The sequence below is a fragment of the Agelaius phoeniceus genome, chromosome 1 (assembly GCF_051311805.1).
Source record: "Agelaius phoeniceus isolate bAgePho1 chromosome 1, bAgePho1.hap1, whole genome shotgun sequence".
Taxonomy (NCBI): Eukaryota; Metazoa; Chordata; class Aves; order Passeriformes; family Icteridae; genus Agelaius; species Agelaius phoeniceus.
This window is the reverse complement of record NC_135265.1, coordinates 3882754-3892356: the sequence shown is the minus strand read 5'-3', so window position 1 is coordinate 3892356 and position 9603 is coordinate 3882754.

Below are 9603 nucleotides of genomic sequence, written 5' to 3'. Positions count from 1 at the left end.
GAATAGGAAGTGTCTTATGTTAGATGGGGTGAATGCTACTATTTCTAAGGAATTTCTCTTTTTTTAAGTGATTTTCAATAGTTATCACTTGTTCTTAGTCAAGCTTTGAGTTTTCTGCTCCTGTAAGCAAAGGAAGATGAAAGAAGCTAGGATTCTGAGTTTGCAGTAAGCTGGAAAAATACAGCTAAGAGATAATATTCAACCATTCATGATCAAAACTGAGGAAGTGATGGAGGTAAAGGCTTTGCTGGGATCTTGTTCTGGTGTGGTATTTCCCATTGGTTTATGCCTGGAGTGGTGGAACAGTGAGCAGGAGTAAAAGTCACGAGCATTATTGAGTTAAAGGGGGCAGCCATACTCTGGAGGCACAAGGTTAGAATTAAAATGAGCCTTGAGGATTATAAAACTGGTCTGAAGCACAAAGGAGGTTCTCTATAGAGAAAATTCACTGTACTATGATCATAAAACATCTGATAAAGAGCTACATTGACAGGAGACAAGAGAACCGAAAGAGGAAAGTTTGCAAGAAAATGAGTTGATCAGTCTCAATAAAAAAAAAAATAAGATGGAGAACCTTTAAAAATCTTCCAAATTTTTGAGAGGGAGGGAATTAATATTTTCCAGTACCCATGTTTTTTAGCTTTTATTACAAGGGAGATTTGGAAAATCTGGATGAAAATACTGGAATCAACCATCTAAAGGGGTGCAGGAATCCCCCTCCTGGAGGAAGGTCTTTGGGACAGCCCAGAGGAGCTGCTGTCAGGGGCATTAAGTGTAATGAAAATGCAGGGAAGGCTCAGGAGCTCCCAAGGATGATCCATTCACTGCAATTTTCTGGCACAGCTTTCTGTAAAAGATACAAGTGCTCTGCCTGTGTTGATTTAGTTTGGTTGCCTCATTTCTGCAGCCTTTATTAAATGCTGAATTCCTTTGTTGCTGCAATGTGATCTCACAGATTTGACAATTCCAGCTGACGCTTCCCAGGCTGTGTCTGTGTGATAAACCTGACAAAGTTCACCTCAAGGCTTTTTTCTGCTTGGGAAATAGGTCACAAGTTTCACCTCGAGGTCTCCCTTTTATTTTCCCTATCAGTTCAACATCCAGTGCCCTATAACACTTGGCAGTTAAAATAAATTCATTATTCTGGAGAAGTCTGTGATGTTGAATCAGCACCTCGGACTGTGCCAGAGACAAGCTGTGAGCCTGAGCAGTGGAGCCACGGGGAAACAGAGCACAGAGCACACACAGTGATCAAATCTGGTGACAAAACTCATGGAAATCACATTAAAAACCTCCCTGGAAACAGCCAAATCTCCAGCATTACTCTCATGGAGCTTTGCAGCTTAGGGCAGCTGCAGCTTGGACTGTGCTTTGAAAAATCAGGCAAACTCTGATCCACACTGAAAATATTCCTATAGCAATAACAATGGTTTATTCACCTCCTGTGTTTGTGATGAACTACCAAGGCTTTCATTAGCACAGTCACTGGTGTGTCATGCCTCGTATTCCTGGCAGACTTATTATTTTATGTAACACAATGTGCGGGGCAAAAAAAAGGAAAAAAAAAATTGGTCAACCTCCCAGCGATGAACTGGGCACAGGAAATTCAAAAGGACAATTGTTGCTAAATATGTACACTAAGAAAAATGAATAATGTTTGGAGTTCAGCCCTCAATGTGGTGGTATTTTCTGAGATTGAGAAACAAAATATTTCACAAGAGAGCTGGGTTTAAATAAAAAGTATTTGAGATGGTTTGTTTGGAGAAAGACATAAGATTTTCTTCTCTTTTATGGTAAGTGTTCATACCCCCTTTCTCACAAAAATGGCTTTCCCTCAGTGTGCATTGATGTTTGTTTGGTTAATATCTATTGCTGATATTAGAAGGGCAATTATTAATATATTTATGCTGCTGGAAGTTTGCTGCTGCTATCAGAAGAATGTGTGGCTTCTCTCTCCAGCATAAGCGTGGGGAGAAAAATGCCCAGTTTGGAAGAATTTGTCTGAATTTTGCCTTCTGACAGAAGATATTCCTGATGAAAGAGAACTTTTCTGTTCCTTTTCCCTGGCACTCCGTGCTGTGTGCCAGAGAACAGGCAGTTGTGAAGACTTTGTGGTCCACATTACTGCATCCTCTGGAGAGATGCTGCCGTCAAACTTGGTGGCACAAGGAAATCAAAAGGATAAAGAGCTCTGCTTCCTGATGCAGGCTGGTTTAGCAGTTCTCTGGGAAATTCCCTTTTGTGTCTGGTTTGGAAGATAGTCATCTTTATTATTTCATGTCCCAGAAGTGTCAGAAAAAGGGTAATAGCTGTCCTGTCACTGTTTGGCAGCTGCGCAGCTCTCGTGGCCAGAGAATCAGGATTTCCAGAGAAGGGTAAGTGCTGACTCTGGAGCTGGGCAGCCCAGGCAGCCTAAAAAGTTGGTTAAATGCAGGCAGTGCAGTGTAAGTGTCTGAAATCAAGGGCTGTGATAATGCTCTGAAAATGTTCATAATGAGTATTCATTGAGGGGCAGGCAAAGAACATCAGAGCAGCTGCAGCTGTTTTCATGGTAGGCACCTACAACTGGGGACAAAATGCCACCCATGTGGCTTTGTTGTTTCTGTGATGAAAAACTCTGCTGTGCTGATGAATTTCTCTCTGCATTATAGCTGTTTTTTGGAAGTCCAGTGGGGTCTTCTGTTCTCAGAGGAGAGAACAACTTGAAATTGGAAGGAAACTCTCTGAGGACATTCAAGAGCGATTTTCTCTTCAGATGCCTTCAAAATCTCCTTCAAGAGAAAACAAATCTTAAATCATCTTTTCTATCATTCTGGGCTAAATAGTCGGTGATATCAGTATCAGCCTCTGCTGATACTGAATTTCTTTTTAATTTAATTGTACAAACACAGACTTTGCCCATTTTATATTCACTAATAAGCTTTTCTCTTCTATTGTTTTATTATGGTCTGGAGGGCAAAACCAAAAAAAAAAAAACAAAAAAGGAAAGAAAATGAGGATCATAAACAAGGAATTGCTGTAGCAAGGAGGCTCAATATGTAGTGAAAAGTTTTTTAAAAATCCATCAAAAGAGGATTATGTTATCTAGGTGAACATGGAGGAATGTACAGACACTTTTTGTGTATAAGAAATAAAAAAAATTGTTCAGTCTTCAAAACCTGCTTTGATTTCACTGAATCATGAAGTACCTAAATGAAAATTCATCATGAGAACTTTATGCCTTTGGATTTTGCTTGTTAGAGGGTGACAGCCCATCTTGCCTCCCAAAAGAGCAGGTGACTCATGTGGTGGATAAATAACTGCTGATCCCCCCAAGAGGAGTTTGTGAGAGTCCAGGTCCAGCTCCACAAAGGGATTTCAGTGTCCGGCCCCATGAGGGTATTGCAGGCTCTGAGTTTTCCATACAGGGTGTGGTGTTCCACTGTGGGGAACTGCAGAGAGAGTTCTCTTAAAAATGGGTGGTTGGGAATGAAATTAGGCCAAACTAGGGGTGAAAGAAAGTCAGTGCTTTATCTGAGAACTGCTTATTGGTAATGGAAACAAGAAGGAAAAGGAATCACCCAAACAAAAGAGGGCTAGAAGAGACAAAGGAAAGGGAATGGAAAAGGAATGGGGGAGAAGAGATGTTGCAGTCTGGCTCTCTGCAACTCCAAGACCAGTCCAGCTGGAGGGAGCATGGCAAAAATAGAGGGAGGGGAACGATGGAATTGCCCAAAAAATAAAGAACTTTACTAGCAAAATAACAAATGCAGAAACTGCATCATCTGAGGGCCAAGATCCAAAGACGAGGGGCATGGCAAACATAACAATTTATAGGGGTATTCTAAGGGCAGGGGTCCAATCATGAACATGAACTCAGAACATGACCTTACATGTTACAGGTCATGAACAAACTGAGAACAAGGACCAGAAACATGACCTATTCTAGAATAATTCCATTAACATACCAACTCCCATGAGCACACTCTTCTCACCATGACCTGACCTGTCGCAATAGGACACAAAATGAACTACACGCACGCTGAAACTTCCAAGGTAAAAAAGAAGGAAGTTTATTTCTCTACCTTGATATATATAGAATTCTAAAAGTGACCCTGGATTGGAGAATGAAATTGCCACCTCTCTAACGACACTGGTCAAACCAGCAGTCCATCAAATTTCTCTTCCTCCAGAAAGGAATCCAAAACCAATCATTATTTACATAAAAGTGTGTGAGAAACTCCATTACAAAAATGTAAACATCAGAAGGTTTAGAAGAACTCAGAAGAACAGGGTGACATTGACCCGATATTTCCCTTTCAGTGTCCTGCTTCCCACGGTCTCCGGTTGATGCCTCCTGTATTCGCAACCAGGGCTAAGCTACTGTTCATCCCAGCTGGTTGTGTTCCCACAAGGACAGAGGGAGAAAACAGAGGGGAAAAGAGGGTGTTCCCACCAGCTGATCAGGGAAGAGCTGTTGGTGTCCAGCTGGCCTGTGTAGCTTCACGGGCACGGCTTCCACGGTGGCGGCCGCACACGCGGTCAGTGGCGCTCGGACAGGAGGTGCAGGACCCTGGACAGAGTCGTGGTGAGGATGGCAGTGATGGGCTGGGTCAGGAGCCAGGACATCCCTCTGGCTGTCCTGAGCAGCCCAGAGCCCTGCCAGGGGGCTCAGAGACCCTGGCACAGAGCCCAAAACACCTGTGGTTTTGATTATGACCCATGGAGCAAATTACCAACCTTAGATGAAGATCTGCAAGCCATGACAAATTAAGTAGAATGACAGTGAATTTATCACAAGGTGAAAAAGTAGATTTTGGGGTTTTTAGAATGGGGGTTCAGGGCAGCAAGATGGAGGGAATTGGGCGTGTCCAGCCTTTCTCCTTCTTCTTCTTGGCCTCCATCTTCTGCTGTGATGTTGGCACTTTTAGATTGGTTTAGAGTAGAAGCTCACTGTCTAACACAGGTGATAGGTATTGGGAAGTAATTGTAAACATTGTATATGTAGTTTTTAGTATAAAGACATAACACTGCCCTGGAGGCAGGCAGAGTGCCTCGGACTGTCTTGTTGAGCAGACCTCAGTTGGACAGGAGAAAGAATTTTATAGATAAGATACAATAAACAACCTTGAGACAGAGAAATGAAGAGCTCTGACTCCTTCTTCAAGTGCCAGGCTGGGAAAAGAGACTGAAACTCTTCTCGTGGTCACTCTGACCAACTAGAGATCCCGACAGGCTGGGTCGGGGAGGGAGGGTTGAATGCAGGCCAGGCAAGGACATGGGGGAGAAGTGGCAGGGTATGGAATGAACATAAGATAAAATCCTCTGAATCTTCCCCCCTCAGGGAACTCCCCGAAGCCTTGCCTTGGGGAGACTTGCCATAGAGTGTTTCCCCACGTGGGCGGACAGAAAGGAGTTCCTCATGGTGGTCTGCAGCCCTATTGCCAATCTACATCATGTTGCTTTACCCATTGGCCAGTTGATCCTACCCACCCCAATTATTCATCCCTCATCCCCCCTACAGATTGCTGCCTTTTGCCCTGCCCTTTGTACCACCCCTGTGCCCTCCCATACTTAAGCTTGTGCGCTGCACATGTTCTTTGTCTTTTGTCCCTTGTTCCCCTTCGGCATGCTGAAATAAACCTTGCTGGAACTTGTCACCCTGATTTTTTAAGATTTTTTTAAGCTTTCTGATGTTTACATTCTTGTAACAAACTTTCTCACACATTTTCTGTAAATAACTAATTGTTTTGCATTCTTTTATGGAAGAAGAGAAATTTGATGGACTGTTGGTTTGTCCAGTGTCATTGGAGAGGTGGCACTGTCACCCTCCAATCCACTGTCGCTTTTGGAAAAATATAAATGTTAAAATCAGAAAATAAACTTCCCTTTTTCTTCACCTTGAGAGCAGCAGTGTGCGCTTGTGCTCTTTCATGTCCTATAGTGACAGAAAGTGACCATATATAAGGCCCTTCTTCCTCTCTTCACTGAGCTTGCCATGGTGACTGTGGTGTGCATGGACTTGACTGCTTTGCCTGAATGCTTAGCCAAATAGCTTTTCCACTGGAAATCCTCATTGGGAAATAAGATATAGGTAGCAGCAACCACCATCTAAACCCCACGCTGCTACAGCAGGGCGTTGGTCGGGGTACAGGGAGGCTGGACAGGCACGAGGGCAAGCAAGAGTCAGCCAGAGTAGGAGAGCCAGAAGGGCAGGGCAAAGGAAGCAGAAAATGGGCCAAAAAACAGCAGCAAGCCCCAGGGACAGTGGAGAATATTGGCCCAGTCCATCCTTTCTTTGCCACCTATTGATGGAGACCTTTCCGTGACCTGGTTGGAGAAGCCCCTCCACCGTGTCTCCTACCGACTGCCCCATGTGAGGTGCTGCCAGGCTGAGGCTTCCCAGAGATGAGGCTTCCCCCACTCCTGGCTGCCCCCTACAAGTGGCACCTGTGCACTCTTTCCCTCTCTTCCTCCCCTCTCATGTCTCTGACACCCCTGACAGCCAGCATTGAGACTGAAAACCAAATTGGATCATCACTCAGGGAGCAAAGCCAGCTGAGCAGCTCAGGAGAGAATTCCCATCAGCTGGCAGATGGAGCACACGTGGGTAGTGAGACTGGCTGGTAGTGAATCCCCTGGAGAGGGGGAAGTGTGTGAAATATTCCATCTTCCCCAGATTTAGGAGTGTTAAGTCAGGGATTCAGTCTAAAGCCCCTCCCAGTTTGCTCACACTGACAGGCGTTGGTTGTGATCAGGCAGTTGCTGCAGAGAAATCTCCAAGCATCTTTACCTTTTCTCAATTTCCACCCTGTACTTTTTACATCAGCAGCATGGAGAGGTTGTTTCTATCCAGAAAGTGATTTGAGTCCAGGAAGCAGCTTCTGAGTGTTGCTGCAAATCTGTTGAAGTTTGTGAGTGTTATTCTTGCAGGAGACTCCACCTGTGAACTACAACTTTCTGTATGTTTTCATTCTATCCGTCAGTGCTCAAATCCTCCCCATTTCTGAGATGTTTTAGGCAGGATACATGGATCCCCTCGTTCTTCCCTGCTCCATGGCTTTGCTGTCCTCCGTGGTGGTGAGAGTGGTGATGGCTCAGAGGGGTGAAAGCCCATGGGCACAAGTGGGAATTTCTGTTATCTCTGAAACTGGAGGTAAAAAAGCTTCCCCAGAACTGCTGCTTGCCTGCTGAGAGACTCATCTGGCAGGGTCACAGCATAACTAATTCTTCTCAAGAGAGGAGTAATTGTATTTTGCTGAACTCCCCCTGGATCTTTCAATCATTTGACTGCTGGATTTATGTTCATTCCTTCTACCCTTAGACTTTGACTGTTCCTTCATCTAAGAGGGAAATTCGCAGAGATTTCATGTTAGCCAAGACTTTGACTGTTCCTTCATCTAAGAAGGAAATTCGAGGAGGTTTCATGTTAGCCAAGACCAAATGTGAAGTCACTGACATTTGTTTCTTGTTCAGAAAGCAGAGATCCTGCACAATCTGATGGGTTGGATCCCAGAACAAAGCCTAGCACTTCAACAAGTACATTTGTTTTCTGAATGAAATGTTAAGGGACATTTGTGCTTCAGCCCTCCAAAACTGGATTTGTTTCACACAAAAAAGGAGTCAGCCCTGAGATCTTGGCAATGAAAAACCTATTCCTATGAGCTTGATTTTTCACTCAGCTGTCTCTAGAGTAAGTAATCAAAGAGAGGTTGGGAATACTCTGGTCTAAGTCACATGTGAAGAAACACCCCTCAGACATAAAGCTCATTTTTCTTTCTTGTTCCCAAAAGATCTGTTCTTAATTGCCTGTCCTAAACATTGACTTAAGTTGGGCAATCATCTCTATTTCTAGACAAATCCCAACTTCACCTTTGTGAAGTAGTGTAGGTGTATCACTTGGAGAGAAATTTAAGTTTCAGGATTTGTAGTATGTTGTGGATGGAAACAAGATAAAAGGCACAAGGTTTTGTTCTGGGTTTCTTCTTCATGCTTCTTTTTCCTTCTTCTTCTTGCGTTTGGGTGGCATTTTGTAATTGGGCAGAAAAGTCCACATTGCAAGCTCTATAAAATCAGTTATTGAGTTAAAAAAGAAAATAATCTAAGTGTCAGTTCTTAATTTGATAGTTTAGTCTTAAAAGACCTTGGAACAAGAGATTGTTGGTCATTTTGTGCCTTCTAATGAAAAGCTACCAAACTCACAGTAGTAAAACTATTTTACTAATAAAAATAATAAACACTTGAGTCCAAACATAAACTACTGTCTCAAGTGCCTTCAATTCAAACACAAAAAACCCAACTTATACCACCACAACCTTCAAGTGTGATGGATAAGTCAAAACCGTGCCCAGAAAAGCTGTCTGCAGAAACTCCAGCTTATCTGATATGCAGGAAATTGGATTTTGGCCTTTTTTGGGGGGCTTCTCCTGGTTTTGGGGTCTGAGTGTACTTTTTTTACTTTACCAAGCTCCAGGGTCTTTGCCGTCAACCTGAGCAACATGGGATGGAGCTTGGTTTTTGGAAAAGTGACATAGTGCCCTGGGCACCAGTTAGATTTGTGTGGTGGTGGACATTTTGGGCACCAGTTAGATTTGTGCTGTGGTGGACATTTCTGAAGAAGTCCAACTGATGTGTGCTTTCTCTGCTCACATTTTCTCTCCCCTTTTTCCTTGTTACACTCACACAGTTGCATAATTTAATTTGTCCACAATTCCCTCTATTTGTGCAGAATATTTGTTCTTTTGTTGCCATCCCTTTCTGTTTCCTCACTTGGAGGTTCTTCTATGTACAGGAAAAATCTGTCTCTTTTATTTGTGTGTGTTCCCTGTGGTTGTCTTTAATTTATTTCAGATTTTTTTTTTCCTTTTCTGTCTGAATGACCGTTTTGTTGATTTACTGTGGCACAAAGTTCCAAAATATAACAAGAGAGGTTGGTAACATTTATGAAAAGACAAAGGGAGAGTCCCAGAAAATGCAAGTGTGAGGTGACCAATGGGTTCCACACCAAGGTGGTGCCCCATCTTCTCCTCTTGAGGTACATTTAATGTTTGTGTTCCTCATGTAAAGGTCTGGCTTTCCTGGGCTCCTGTCTGTGGCACAGGCCAGTCAGGGGTACCAAGAGGAGACTGCAGAAATCAGGGGAGCATTTTACAAGACTTCCCCGGTCTATTTTCCCACCTTCTGCAAGTTTTCCTTGGAGGGGCTCTTCCTCACCTTATCAGTACTGATACAGAGGTGGCTTGGTCATCCAGTTCCTAATTGTAGGAAGAGGTGAGTAAAGAGGGAGTTTCCTGTGGACAAGGGTGACTATCTGGGTAGCTCCATCCCACAGAGGCCAATTTGGGACACATGGAAACTCTTGCAAACCGTTCACAGAGCTCTGCTGTCTCACTTCCCTGAGGTGTGTGATACATGTCCTGCCTGGGTTTTGGGCACCCTCTTGGAAGGACCAGGGAAGCTGATCACTGCAGATCTTTGTCTCAGATAGTGTTTGGAGTAAATAAAAAGTTCCACTGGACAGGATACAACTACAGTCAACTGTATCTTATATTAAAATTCCACTGCATTCCACTATTTGGCTAAATTAGATTTTTGGTTTGTCTGTCACTTTGTTCCTCATTGAAG